We start from the raw sequence: 14039 nt of genomic DNA on the forward strand, positions 1-14039 counted from the left end.
TTCATTCTCGAGGTGTTGGGCTCAGCATTAGTAAATTCACAGATAACTTTTTTCCTCCCACTGAATATGCAGAATATGACTTAGAACTGCCTTAAACGCTCCCCAAAGAAGGAAGATGACAGTACAGGGGAATTTATTTCAAAGCAAAATTCTATTGCTTGCAAGAGAAAATGAATAAAGTTGGGAATTCTTAGCAGAGAAGCTTTAAGACTCCTTAGCTCAAAATTATTCCTCTTTACCATTCTAGTCTGATCTCTGAAGAACAGCAAAATTACCTGAAAAAAATCTCTGCATAAATAATTGATTTCCTTTACTCTAGACAGAGATTCTTTCTGCATAAAAATATTCTTGTGGAGTACAGTTTGTAAGGCAGTAAGAGTGAAGGATTTGGTCTTTTGCTTAATACACAATGATTCTTTTTGGTTTTCCTGGCTGTGCTTCCCAGTTCTGGCAAAGAGAAGCTCTTACACAGCAATAAATGCTGGGTTTGGTTCTGTGTTAATGATCTGAATTTGTATCACAATTTGTTGCTTCTAGGTTTTTTTGGGGTTTTTTTTGCACTTGCCAGGGTTAGGTCCAGGCTGTTCTGCAAAATTGGAAATTCTGGGCATGGATCTAAACCCCCAAATGAGGTGAGAGAACGGTGATGATAATAATAATAGTAATAATAATAATAATAATAATAATAATAATAATAATAATAATAGTAATAGTAATAGTAGTAGTAGTAATAATAATAATAATAATAATAATAATAATAATAATAATAATAATAATAATAATAATAATAATAATAATAACCTGCCTCTGCAGGTTTCTGGAGGCTGGGGAAGGAGAGCTGATTTTATCCTCTACAGGGAGAGCAAACAGAAGCTTCCCTGAGCTGTGGGTGCTGTGTCACACAGTCCCTGAAAATGGACCTGATGGTGAAAACCACAGTGGTTATTTCCACAGGTCCCTGCACCAGAAAAGAAATATCCTAAAGAGCACCAGAAAAAAAACTTTTAACAGATATCCTGTTTTATTTTAATGGAATCAGGTCACAACTGGAACTCGTAGGGCACAGTATGGAACAGCTGAATTTTGCAGGGACAGCAGCAGAATAATGAGAATTAGCATTTTTGTGCAGTTTTGTATTCCTCTGCTGCTTCCCTGCCAGCACGGATGGGTGACTGGTATTACCTCTGGTCCACCTGGAACTCGGGCCTGTCAAAAAAATACAAATCACAATGTAAAATAATCAGCTCATGAGAAAGTTCAGGCTGAGATTTGTTTCTCATTTGTCACATCAAAAACAAGAAACCTTTTATTCAGGAAGCTGGAGAGTATTTGACATTAATCCTGCTGATATGCAGGGAGAATAAATGAGGAATTTTTTGTTGTTCGTGTGTTCATGTAGCATATTAATGATTTTGATAACAGCATAAGGATATTTTGCTACTGCCTAAAATTAAATTGTTAGGGTCTTGAGACTGCTTTTGCCTGCCATGGTCCTAGTAAATTTATAAAATAGATTGTTAAAAGTGTGAAGAACAAGTGTGGTCCAAACAAGAATAAAAACAGATTATTCTCTTTAAGTTTTATTACATCTGTTTCCTTTTTTCTTTTTCGGTTTTATCAGCAAGTCACTTCATCTCCTGTGGTATTTGCATGTCCTATGTGTGCAATAGTTGTTTAATGACATTAATTTTGAAATAAAATAATTCAGCATACAAATAAGAAGTGACAGAGGGAAAATTGCAAGAAGCCAATTTTCTTTTTTTTAAAAAAAAACATATTTTTATTTAGACTAACAGTCTTCCCACAGAGGTTGAAAAACGTAGGATGGACTAAATTTAACTTCACTACTGTCACCCAAGATGATAATGTGTCCAACTCCTGACACAACAAATGAACTGACACTTTATTTACACCAATATTTCCCAGCACTCAGCTCTCAGGGGAAGGGCTGCTGGTGAGTGATGGTGGCTGGAAAAACAAATCTGTGACCCTCACCTTGCAAAGTCTCATTTTTGGGAGAAACCTGTGGGATGATGAGCACAGAGCCATCTCCTGGGCTGCTGGGGGGGCCTGGGAGATGCTGAGTTTGTTTGGTCAGGTATTCAGAATTATTTCATTTTTCATTTTCATTTTCATTTCATATTCATGAGTGATTGACTACGATTGTTACAATGCAGCTCCCTGCTGTGGGGGCTGCACCAATGGGATCTGAGAGCAGAAAATCTGCTTTCTCATCTATTAAAATCAGCTTTTTGCTCTGATGGACTTGCATGCACAGGAGAATAGGGTTTGTATTTTTTTTATTGTAATGTTTCTTAGAGAGTTCAGGATAACCCACTCCTTCTCCAGCTGGCTGGTTTAAAAATCCCATCCTCACTTCTGCAGTTAGGAAATAAAATGTATAAATATATATAAAATGTATATTCAGATGTTCAGCTAGAGAAAGGCAGACCTGGAGCTGGGCAGAACTGTTTCCAAAGAGAACAAACACCTGATGTGTGTTAGACACCACAGGTAAGAAATTTGGGTGCTGTTGCAGGAAAAACAAAGTTAAAACAAAACCTCTGGGCAGTTCATGAAAAGCTTGGGCAGAGCCTGAGCTGTCTCAGCCCTGACACCCTGCAAGCACAGGAAACCTGTGGCCTCTTATTATCTGCAGTCAATCCAAAATTTGTGGGTACAAAAATGTGATTTCTTTTCAGCCACGGCACGAAGATCACAGCTTTTGAACCCAAAGCCCTGTAACCATGCAGAAGTGAAGGAAATGCTCATTTTTGGTGCTGCTGATTCTGGAACAACACTTTCAGCAACTGTGAGTAGAAAATGAGGGGTTTATTTAAGATAATGAGCCTTACAGCAGTTTCATCATGTAAATGCAACAACCACAGACACACTCAAATCAAGATGATTAAATTTTATTGCATTAACTTGTTAAATTTTTTAATGGCATTAAAGGCAGTAGATGCATCCTTTTTTCAAAACTGTTAAAAAGACAACAACAACAATCAATGACTTTACAGGTCTCCAATTTCTGTTCTGCTCTTGAGCATTTTCATGCAATTAGAAAAGCAGATCTGGTATGAAAAGCAAACCGGTGCTGTCTCTGGAGGAGTATTTCCTCTCCTGGACATAGCTCTGCATAATGATGGTTAATGTAATGTAATGGGAATTTTGTAGTTTCTGAGCCCATTTTCAGTTTAGTTTTTTGCTCAGGTCTCTTGGAGGGGCAGCTGAAGAGATCCAGTGGAGGAACATCAGTCTCTGTTCGTGCCCTACACAAAACCTTCCACAGAAAACACACAGAGCAGTTGTTCAAAATGCTTGAACACAGCACCCTCCATTTTTCCAGTCATAAGATTTCAGAGACATGCTTAAACTAGCCTATATTTAACTCAATTAATTTTTATGCCTTAAATGGAAACAAAGTTGCTTCAACAGGAAGATGAAGTTCTTTGTCATGCACTGTAAAATTGTTAAAATGCCTTAGAGAGTGGAATGAGGTGCCTGAAAGTTTAGTTCCAGAGGCCTCTCTCCTACCAGGGGGAAGTGAAAGATGCCTCAGATGTAAAATATGGGAAGAGCTGTCTCAGGAGGGGATCCACATTAAATTATTAAAAATGCTCAGCTGGGCAGAGAGCACTGAGGACAAGAGGACGCACCCAAAATCTCCAAATTATCAAAAAAGTGCAAGTTATTAACTCAGAAAAAAAAATTACCCCTAGAAATCCAAGTCCTGTTCAAGGTTAACTTCACATGGCACAGATAAAGTTCTCTCTGTGTATTAAAGGCCCTTGAGTGCCACCGAGAAAAAGATTAATAAGGTCTGCTCAGTTCCCACCTGTTCTTCCATAGATCAATCTGTCATTGCTTCCTCTGATTTTACTGCAACAAAACATAACTTTAGACTTGAATATAAATCTGACTTGCAGAGTTTACCCATTGAAACATAAGATATGAGACTAGAAAAGAAAAAAGCCGTATAACAGAGTGCCTTCTTTACTGAAGCAAATCCTTTCTCGCTCCTTGGAGAGCAGGATGGTGTAATGTGAACAGATTGCACTTCTCACATTCTGGAAGAACAGTTTATTCCATGTTCTGACAGCGTTTATTTGGATCTTGAGGAAATGGCTCATAAGAAGTATGGGCAGAACGTTGTATTTGCCATGAATTACCCTCTTTGGAAATGTGTAATATAGAATAATAACACTCACTTGGTGTCTTATGAAGAATGTTTCTGTCATTAGATTCTTATTTCGAAAACCAGATGTTAGGGGTGGTTTTCTCAGAAAAGTCAGCACCACAGGCCCTGGAAAAAAACAGGAACCAAAGACACTGGGAAAATCAATCTGTAACTGCTGAGAACAGTCTGGTTGGGGATAAAAGCAACCAAATTATCTGTAGATGTTCTAGGGACCTGTTCTAGAACCACAGGAAGATTGTTGCAGCTTGGGAAGGACCTTTGAACATCACCTGTTCTACTCCATTACAAATCAGGCTTAGTTTGGGGAGGTTGCTCAGCATTTTCTGCTTTTGACTGATGAATATCTCCAGTAATGGAGATTTCACTGCCTCTCTGGGCCCTTGCTCCAATATCTGAGCACCTTCAGCATGAAGAAACTTTTGCTCAGCTTTAATATCACCTTTCTTTTGCTCCAACTTGTGCCCATCGCCACGAATCTTGCTGGGAATTTATGAGAAAGATCTGGTTTTGTCTTCCCCGTGAAAAACTCACTGGTGATCCCTCCTGAAAAAAGAGTTTGGTAAGGTACTGTGTCCAAAACCAGGCAAAGTGTGGTCCAATAAATGTCAGGTAAAAGAGAATAATCCCTTCTCCTCAACGTCTGGCTGCGCTTTTGCAACTGTAGCAGAGAACGAAGTTGGTGCACTTCAGGTCTGAATTTTGCTCTTATTTTATTTTTAGAATAATTTCTTTATCTATTTAAGGAATCCCAGAAATTAAGTATCATTTCATTGCATTTATATGCAATAGTAAAATTAGTTCTTCACAGAGCTCACTGAGAGTACAGCTAAAATAAGAGTTGCTTACAGAAATATCTGATTATCTACCTGGGAATATTCCATTGAGGCTCTAGAGAACTATATAGGTAAAATTTGTCATGTTCATTTATATCACAAATGACATAATGACATTATAGAAACCAGGGCAGAATAACAGATACATTTTAATGTACCTTTTAATCCAAATTTTCTGAGTCCAGCAGTCCTTATGGTATTGTAGTGCCCTCAAATTTGCTTTGGGAGTCGGAGCCAAAAGCAATCCATACTTCTCACTGTCTGTGTGTGCTGGTAGGCTGACAGCTCCCAGAAGCTCAGATGACCCAGACTATCATGAATTTTGATTTTAGTTCCAGGCTTTCCCCACTAACATCTTTACCTGAGGATCTTCAAATCAGAAACCGCTAAATTTTTGATACGGCGATATCAATTTCTGATGTTAAAAGCAGTGAAAAGGGATTATTTCCACAGTATTACAAATGGAGCCCTTTCACTCTGCTTTCTACTGCCTCAAATATCACTGTTCCCTCCATGAATAAAGCAGAGAGTAAATAGGAGACCTGTCCATGCAGAAGCCGAAACACGTTGTAATGAGATGGCAGCACATCCCAGATAACAAACATTTGTAATAAACAACCCCTGGCTCTATTTATCACAACTCTGGGATATCTGGACACAGACACGAGTCTTGAAATGGGACCATAAAAGTGAAGCCAAGCACATTCAGAAAGGCTTTTTCTGATAAGCCCAATCTCGCCGAGGTTTTTGCATGAGCAAAATGAATGTGTTTGATTGAATGGTCCCAAACTGTAGATAGGGGAGCTCAGCAAGTGGTTATCAGAACTTTGGGGGCAAAAAAACCATCGAGTTATGCTGGAAAAGGAGTCACTGAGGGATGTTTGGCAGCAAAACAGGTATGCAGGGAAGAATAATTTATTTTTTCAAACCTCTATTCCTGAATATTTGTAGGTAAATCCAGTCTTATGGCTCTGAAAACTCACAGGGTTATGTCAGTAGCACTGAGAACCATAAATTCTTAATTCTAAAGTTCCAGGAAGGAAACTACCCACAAGCAGGCTTCCTGAAAGATGCAGGCAGTCCCTGCAAGGATGTCAGTGCATTATTCTGCAATCACAAGTTGATTTCATCAAAGTGATTTAATAAAACGTGCATGAGATTCAATTCTTAATGGACCTAATTCAATCAGGTGACGTTCCTGCCTTGAAAGGTGATGTATCTTGAGTGGAGTGAGGTGCTGGATGCTGTGCAAACTTCATTTTCCTCTGCAGAATGTCCATGTTGCTGAATGTTGTGTAAGATTCAGGAAATGACATCACAAGTTTAATGTCATTTAAAGTACAGTCCACTCCATGGACTTTTATTGCTGCTCTTCAGTATGAAATCACACATATTTACAGTATGCTGTTTTTGTTTTTTCTCTTAATTTTGACATTGACATGTTTTGACACCAAAGAGATAATATTCTAATGGAAGAGAAAAATCATATTGTCAAAGAGCTGTTGGATTTGGGTGTCCAAACACACAATCTGCTTTAATAGCAAACAAAAATGACTACATTTGGAATGGGGGTACTTGGAGTGAACGTGGAGAATTCTCACAGTTGACAACCGCCTTACATTTTTAAGTATTTGCCAAATATTCTCTGCTAACTTAGGAAACAAAATTGAGAAAATGAGAAGATGTAATAAATTTAAAACCTGAGTGACAGATCAATCAAGCTCAGTCTGGAATCATCTTCAATCTCCCTGGGACTCCTCATAAATTTCATGAATCAGAAGGGTGAGAGAGGCTGGGGGTCAAAGAGAGGAATACACTTTGGCACATGGCGAGGGAAGAGACAAACCCATCCATTTTACAGAAATATGATCCAAAGATTGGCTGCTGCATTTCAGCTCCTCTCTCCCCTGCCGTGTGAGGCTGCTGCAGTGCAGCTGCAACAGGTGCAGCAAAGTGCTGGGCTTCCTAAACCAGCAAAGGGAAAAGTGAGGTTTTTCCTGTTAACACTGGGATATTTTAGGAGAATGCCCATCTGAAAAATATCTCTGCAGTTTGTTTTATTTGACTTGCTGACCGTTCTGAGGAAAGGTGGAGACAATAAAGCTTGAGGGAGCTGTGCTTCCTGTGCCATTCCTCCAAGGTCTGTGTGCCCCCCGTTACCCCAAAGTCCTGCTGGCACTGACTGTGCCCCCCAGACCAATAAATGCAATGAGAAATAGATCCCTGTCCTGGTTCTGTCGTTTGCCATAAGTGGAGCCACAATCCAGCTGAGCAGCTTTTCCCAAGGGATCATAAAAGGCAACAACCTGAAAAAAAAATGCAACCCCAAGGATTTTCCTCCTGTACCTCAGGGTAACTCTTCCTACCGTAAAACAAAATATTACTGGAATAATACTGGAATACCCACCAAAAGAATGAATCTCCATCTTCTCTTTAAATAAAGAAGTGTAATTTTTTATGTTTTTGCACGTGTTCTGTCTCGTATTTCTCATTTCTCCAAGTTTAGGTAGAAGAAGATGAAAGTTCTAACCTCTGCTGCAACTAATACATTAAGCACAGAAAGCTCCACCATAAATTACCTTTTCTTTACCTTCTTCTGCCATTGTACAGATAATAAATTGTCTTCCTAATGTAACCAGTTTTATTGCAGTCTTGAACTCAGCAGAAGACAGATAATCACCTTTGCACCATTAGATTTGATTAAGCTAAGCTCAGGAATTGGACCTGCAAAGCACTGAACTGTACATTTCTCAGGCCAACTTTAAACACACATGAATATTTTTCAGTACTAATGACTCAAATGGGTTTTGTTTTTACAGTCAAATATTTTCTTCTGGTTGTTTTCTACAGAAAATGAATGTCAAGGACATATTTTACAGCATGTAAGATGACATAATACAGAGCAACAAAAGCAACCAAGCATGCAGGTAAAGTTCTGCTCTTCAAATCAAACCTGAAATAGTCTTTTAGACCTGTGTGTGTTAAGTGTTATTCATACATAGTAGGGTACAATAATATTAGTTATATTCATTCAATTTAATCATTCTAGTATGAAATAATTTTTTAATGACTGAAGATTAACTTTTTAAAATAATGAACCTCTGGTTTTCAGTTTACACCGTACACGAAACTCTGGTTCTGAGCTTGTATGTCAGTAAGAATGAAGTGGAATATTTTGATATTTTGGATCTCAGTTTAATACACTACACTGCATATTGAAGGATAACGTTAGAGAAACTTTTCTCACTCCCTGTATGTCTGAAAATGAAAACTCCCTTTATTTTAAACTCCCTGTATTTTCTCCTTTTTACTCTTTAGTATGTTTTAACTTGCCATTTAATGCATATGTATAATTTTTTAGGCTTTGTAATAATGCAAGTTGTAATGAAAATCTGCATTTTCTTCTTGCCTTATATCCTAAGGAGTCTGAGATTGTTCCCTGTGTGTACAGATACATATATTAACAACAGGGAAGTAAATGAGTTGTTAGTGAGGTGAGAAATACCTGGTAAGTACTTTCTGGTCTCTGCATGAATTCTCTTTACAATCCAGTTCCACGCTTTGTTGGCAGTTAGGGCTGTTAACCAAGCTAAAAGGGCTTCACAGCCAATTAAAATGAAATTTCTTTGAATTATTTTTCTTTACTTGAAGGAATAAGCAAGTGAGAAGATTCTTGGCTATGAGTGTTCCAGTAGACTGCGTGAATGCAAACTGAAAACTCCATCTTTTTTCTGCAGCACTTGTAGGGCATAAGGTGAAGAAAATTTGGCAGTGGACTCAGATAAGACTGAGACATCATCTCCTTTTTTTTTTTTTTTTTTTAATGATTCATCTTTCACACATTTTGCTAGAAAGAGCAGGTCTGAATAATTCTGCTTTGGAATGAAGAGGCCTTCCAATGCCAAAAAAACGTGAGAGACTTGGACTGAAAACATGCCCAGCACCAAGGCTGATTGTGAGTGCTCAGGACTAACAAAGCTGCTTCAAAGTGTGTGGGTTTTTTCCAAGTGCTGCCCTGAAATGGAGCAACTTAATTTGGTTGCTCTGCAGGATTATTTGATTGTGAGGATGCTTAGACATTGATTCATCAAACCCAAATTGCTTACAAGGAAAGGTCACAGGTGCCTACTAGTCCATAAGATGACTATTAGCCCTGATTTGGGGTTGAAATTGCTATGGATTTCTCACATTTTCAACAACCTGTGCCTTTCTAGGAACTTACCAAAAAATAATGAAACCACAACTCAGGAGAATCACATTCATTATCATCTGTGCTTGTCCAGAATATAAGGCTTGAGCACAAACACTTGTCCTTTTAAAATATTTCCTATATTCTCTAACACTGTCAGGAGAGTTATGCATTGTTTTTCCATCACATTTCTGAGGGCAAAAAGGCCATTTTCCTTACTTGCTGCTGCAAACCTCTGAAGGCAGATGAGTGGGACATGCTGAACTCCCAAACAGGGGAATTTTTGAAGGTGTTCCTCGATGTTTGGCACAACATAAACCTCGTGTGTGCAAACAAGTTCATTAAAACTGCAAGAGCCTGTGGCACATTTGTAACAGCTTGCCCAAAGGTTAACATTTATGGCTTTGCACTGCCAACATCCTTGCTTTTATGGGGCACATTTGTATGCTAAATTGCCTATTATGTTAAGCTGTAAGTTCCCATTTAGCAGCATCAGGAATAAGATTTGACTATAAGTGTTTAGATTTTATTAGTGCTGTGCTTGTCTTCTTAACAGCTCAAACTTCCCCCAGCCTGAAAATCTGCTGCAAGCTCTGGAGAGGTTCTTGGGTAGGAGATGTGTTCAGGGACAGCTGAGGATAAAGGAGCATGGGAAGAAATGTGAGGCAGTGATGGGGAAAAGGTGCCTTGCTGTGTCTCACCTTTACAGGAGCCCTAAATGTCATGTTCAAGCAATGATTGCATCTAAAACAATCTCAGTAACATCCCCTTCTCCGGTTAACGAGACCAGAAAGGTCAGCTGGAAATATTCCAGGGGGAAGGGGGTTTTATTGGTAGGTAAATATGTCCAGTGGCTTTGTTTTTGCTGTAGATTGCTTCCCAATGTTAGCATGAGCTAACAGTGATATACCAGCCCTGTAAACTGAAATGGCAAATTGTAGCTGGATATGCAGTTCTCAAAGGGAACAGAATTGTATTTGCTAATGAAACTGTGTTTCACTCAGACTCCCCTTGCTACCAGGGATTTCTCAGCAGATCCTGGGACTGAGGGACTTAAAAATGTCACAAAAGCCTTTCAATTCCAGGTCAGCAGATTGACAGAGCAGGGACTTGATTTCAGGCAGCATTTTAAAAGCCTTCATGAATATCTGCTCACCTTGGACTGTAGTCTGCCACTATGGAAAATAACTTGGCAAAAATAACAGAAGCTCAGGCTTTCTCTGTAAATAAAAAAATAAAAAAAAAAAAGAAAAGAAAAGAAAATAGTGAGAGGTTTTTTGTTCTTTTTTTTCCATTCCATTGTCATAAATGAGAGTGTGAAAACACAAACTCTGCTCCTAAGCTTTTCCAGCCACGCTAGAAAAGAGAGAGCAGATGTAGTGATGTCCTTCACAGGCTGACCAGGCCAAATTTGCAGATTTATTTTACATGGTGGGTGTAAGGATGATGCTCTATGTTTGCAAACTCTCACAGAGCTTGGGAAACACGAGCTCTTGAAAAATATTATCATGATAATTATTAGAACTAGCTGTTCACCCCAACCAAAAGGAGGAAAAATAGAAATGGAGCTTCAGGTTGGTCATACAGAAAAATTAATATTTCCCATGATTCCCAAATAAGCTTTTTATGTAACAGGATGTTCTTAGAGGCAAGCAAGAATGATAAAAGTAATGTAAAATCTTCCAGCACAATCCACAGCTGAGGAGGGCTGCCTCAGCCACTGATTAAACAGGATTGCAGAGCCGTGTGTTCTGCAGAACTCAACATTTTTCAGGGGCTGTAACAGTTGGAGCGAGGAAGGTGCTTTATTCTGTGTAAAATACAATATCATTTCCAGGAGACAGAGGTCCCACATGAAAGGCCCGAGGTCTCTGTAGGAATCTGTCTGCTGAACACACTGACTTTGTTGCCAGGAAAGGCTGCAACCTCCAGCAAATGCAGACAGGGCTTTGCCTATTAAGACAATCCGTAGGGGAGAGACTCAAGGAAAGTAGCTCAGAAAGTTGTTTTCTTTTTCTTTTTCTTTTTTTTTTTTTTTTAATGACCTATTTAAAGTTACATTTTTCAAATAATTTAAGGAGAAGACTTAGTTAATGCTACTTAATCAAAGTTCCCTGCAAATAACTTAAAGGTGACAGGTCAGCAAAGACATGCTTACTTAAAGACAGTATTTTAAGATTTAAAATGCTAAGAGTCTTACCGAGTCTAATCTGCTAAAAATTATAATAAAGCATAAGAGAAGTTCAAACCTTATTTATTTCAAGATCAGATTTATTATTTTTTCAAGCCCTTGCAGGCAGAGAAACAGACAAGAATTAACACAGGAGGGCTTTCTTTGAAAGCACACATCCTATATACAATGGTGGATGGATGATGATTGATCCCTTCTGTTATCCCAAATATTTGAGAATTCTGGTCAATTATTCTCTGTGGCCTAAATGAGGTTTTGTGTTTTAGGCAGCTGAAATTATTTACTTTGGGAGCTGTTTTTTTTTTTCTTTATACAGACATGTTGTGACCTCTGTAAATGCACTGCAGTATTGTGCTATTTCCAAGTTCTTCTTTGTTGTAAAGTTATTTTTTAAATGGCTGTTGCTGTAGTTTGAAATGAAAATGGTGACCTTAACAAGCACTATCATTATTATGCCTTCAAGGGACTTACTCACTCTCCTTCACTCTGATATTCAATGTCTGACGAGCTTGGAGTTCTGGGTCTATTATTTTGCTGAAGTCACTGAAAAAAAGGGACTCTGCATTGTCCTCTGTTGCTTTCTTTGGGTACATTTCATATTAGAATACTGCACAGCAGGATTCTGATTCCAAGGTAGTAATTGGGACAGTATTCTAATTAGAATCACATACCTAGAACTTCACTTTTCAGAGTGGCACAGTGAATAAGTAATTGAAGAACAAACCCAAGTGATTTTCTACTTTTCATTAGTCTCAGAGAGGAGTGTGGAGATCCAGTGAAGGCATCACAGACCGCTGGAAGGAGAGAGTTCACTGCTGTAATGTGGTGGGAAAGGAGAAAAAAAACCAAAAAACCCACAAGCTAATGAAATGGAGCAGACCACAAGTTCAAAATTCTAGAGAAGACTTGACATAAGCACTGATATATTTCTAGCCTAAAACCAAAATATAACTCAGCCTTGCAGCTGGGGCTGTGAGAGTGACAGGGCCTGAACACCCTTTTTATATCAGAGCACTCCTGGAATTTCAACCAGCTCAATGAAGGAGGAGCAGGGTTCTGAGAGAGGGGGACATTGCACCATTGTGCATCCTCCAAACCAGCAAAAATTAATCCAGGACACATTTTAGATCCATTTGAAGAATTGTGAGGCAAATGTGTCAAGCACATTAAGAGTAAAGCAGCAAATCCAGACAGTTTTTAAATACCAAATGATGTGATTTAGTTTAGAATGAAGCAATCAGTGTTTGGTGAATGCCTTTAATAACATTGTCTCTCCCTCTGGAAATTACCTATGCAGTGCAGGAAATTTCTATTTGGTTATTTCTGCAGGTAAACACTGTATTTATTACATTCAGAAAGCAACAGAAATTTCGATGGCTGAGCCCACACCAGCTCCTGTAGCATTTTCCTTCTCCTTTACATTTCTAATAAACATGAATTATATATGGAGACAGGCATGCTTTGTTTAAACTGCTGCACTAAGTACCCTGTGGCAGCAGCAAATCAGTGGTTTGCTTTCTCATACATTTGAATGAATGTAATAACTGGAGTAAACAATTAATCTGATGGATACACAGGAACTCTCTGTAGAAAAGTAGAAGTAGAAGAATAATACTGTTCCATTGTTCATCCATTTGTCATTTGTTGATGGTCACACTTTATTGACTTTACATATTATTTGTCTAATTATTTGATTCTCAAAGTTATTTTGAATAATTTATTCAGTCTTTGCTTAAACTGATGTCTGAAAAGTATTTTTTTGCTTGATCTCCAACTAATAAGCCAATTATGATCAGCTTTAGAAGTTATTAACCAGGCTCCAGTTTCTATTTTTGCTACCTAATTAAATCTAATGCTCCTGGTTCTACAGTGACACATTGGACACTTCCTGTGTTAAAGTTCTGGCTTTTTTTAATGGTAGTATTTGTATAATATATATGCATATACATGTAGATGAGGTAATGAAAAAAAACCAAACAATTGCATTTATTTATTTATAAATACCAATGGCTGCCTGCTTTTTAAGTGGACCAGGATGAGCTCTAGCTGGGCTTTAAGGCTGTTTGGATGTGTCAGCAGACATTATGGGAGTGAAATTGCTCAGAGGAGCTTTCATTAAGCTTCTGGTGCCCTGGAGGTGCCATGGACATTGTTAAATTAAGGGAGGAAACAAGGGTGGATGCACAGCGACCTTCCCTGGACAAGCAGGAAACATTGGATAATAAATTTGCAGAGCTTGCTCCATTTTTCTCTTTGATTTTCCATTTTCTCCTGATTTTAGAGATGGAAGAATTCAAACTCCTTCCATGAGAGAAATAAATGCTTCATGGAATGTTCATGTTCTGGTTTGTCTTTGCTAGGTAAAACCAAGAAACAAGGAAAATTATCTCTTTATAGGACTCTTACCCACCATACTTGCTGAAGTTCTTGGGTTTTTTCATTAAATACAGAAATATTTCTCTTCAGGAAGAAGTTCCTGGAACATTTCTGATTGGGATTGATCAGGTACATACACAGTGTAAGTATGTAAATAACATGTCTGTTACTTACCCTGACATTAAATAGGGGCAGTTAATAACTCTGTCCCAGACAAACTAATAATTTACCATGGGCAAAGGGCTGGAA

General features: G+C 38.3%; 1 long non-coding RNA gene across 1 annotated transcript; it reads left to right on the top strand.

The window, feature by feature from the left end:
- The first annotated feature begins 2027 nt into the window (after nucleotides 1-2027).
- On the top strand, nucleotides 2028-7945 carry LOC131583386 (uncharacterized). Its single transcript, XR_009278512.1, has 4 exons — nucleotides 2028-2098; nucleotides 2178-2287; nucleotides 2703-2812; nucleotides 7885-7945. It is a non-coding gene; the product is annotated as an uncharacterized LOC131583386 (long non-coding RNA).
- The last annotated feature ends 6094 nt before the right edge of the window (nucleotides 7946-14039 follow it).

This window comes from Poecile atricapillus, chromosome 12 (assembly GCF_030490865.1).
Source record: "Poecile atricapillus isolate bPoeAtr1 chromosome 12, bPoeAtr1.hap1, whole genome shotgun sequence".
NCBI lineage: Eukaryota > Metazoa > Chordata > Aves > Passeriformes > Paridae > Poecile > Poecile atricapillus.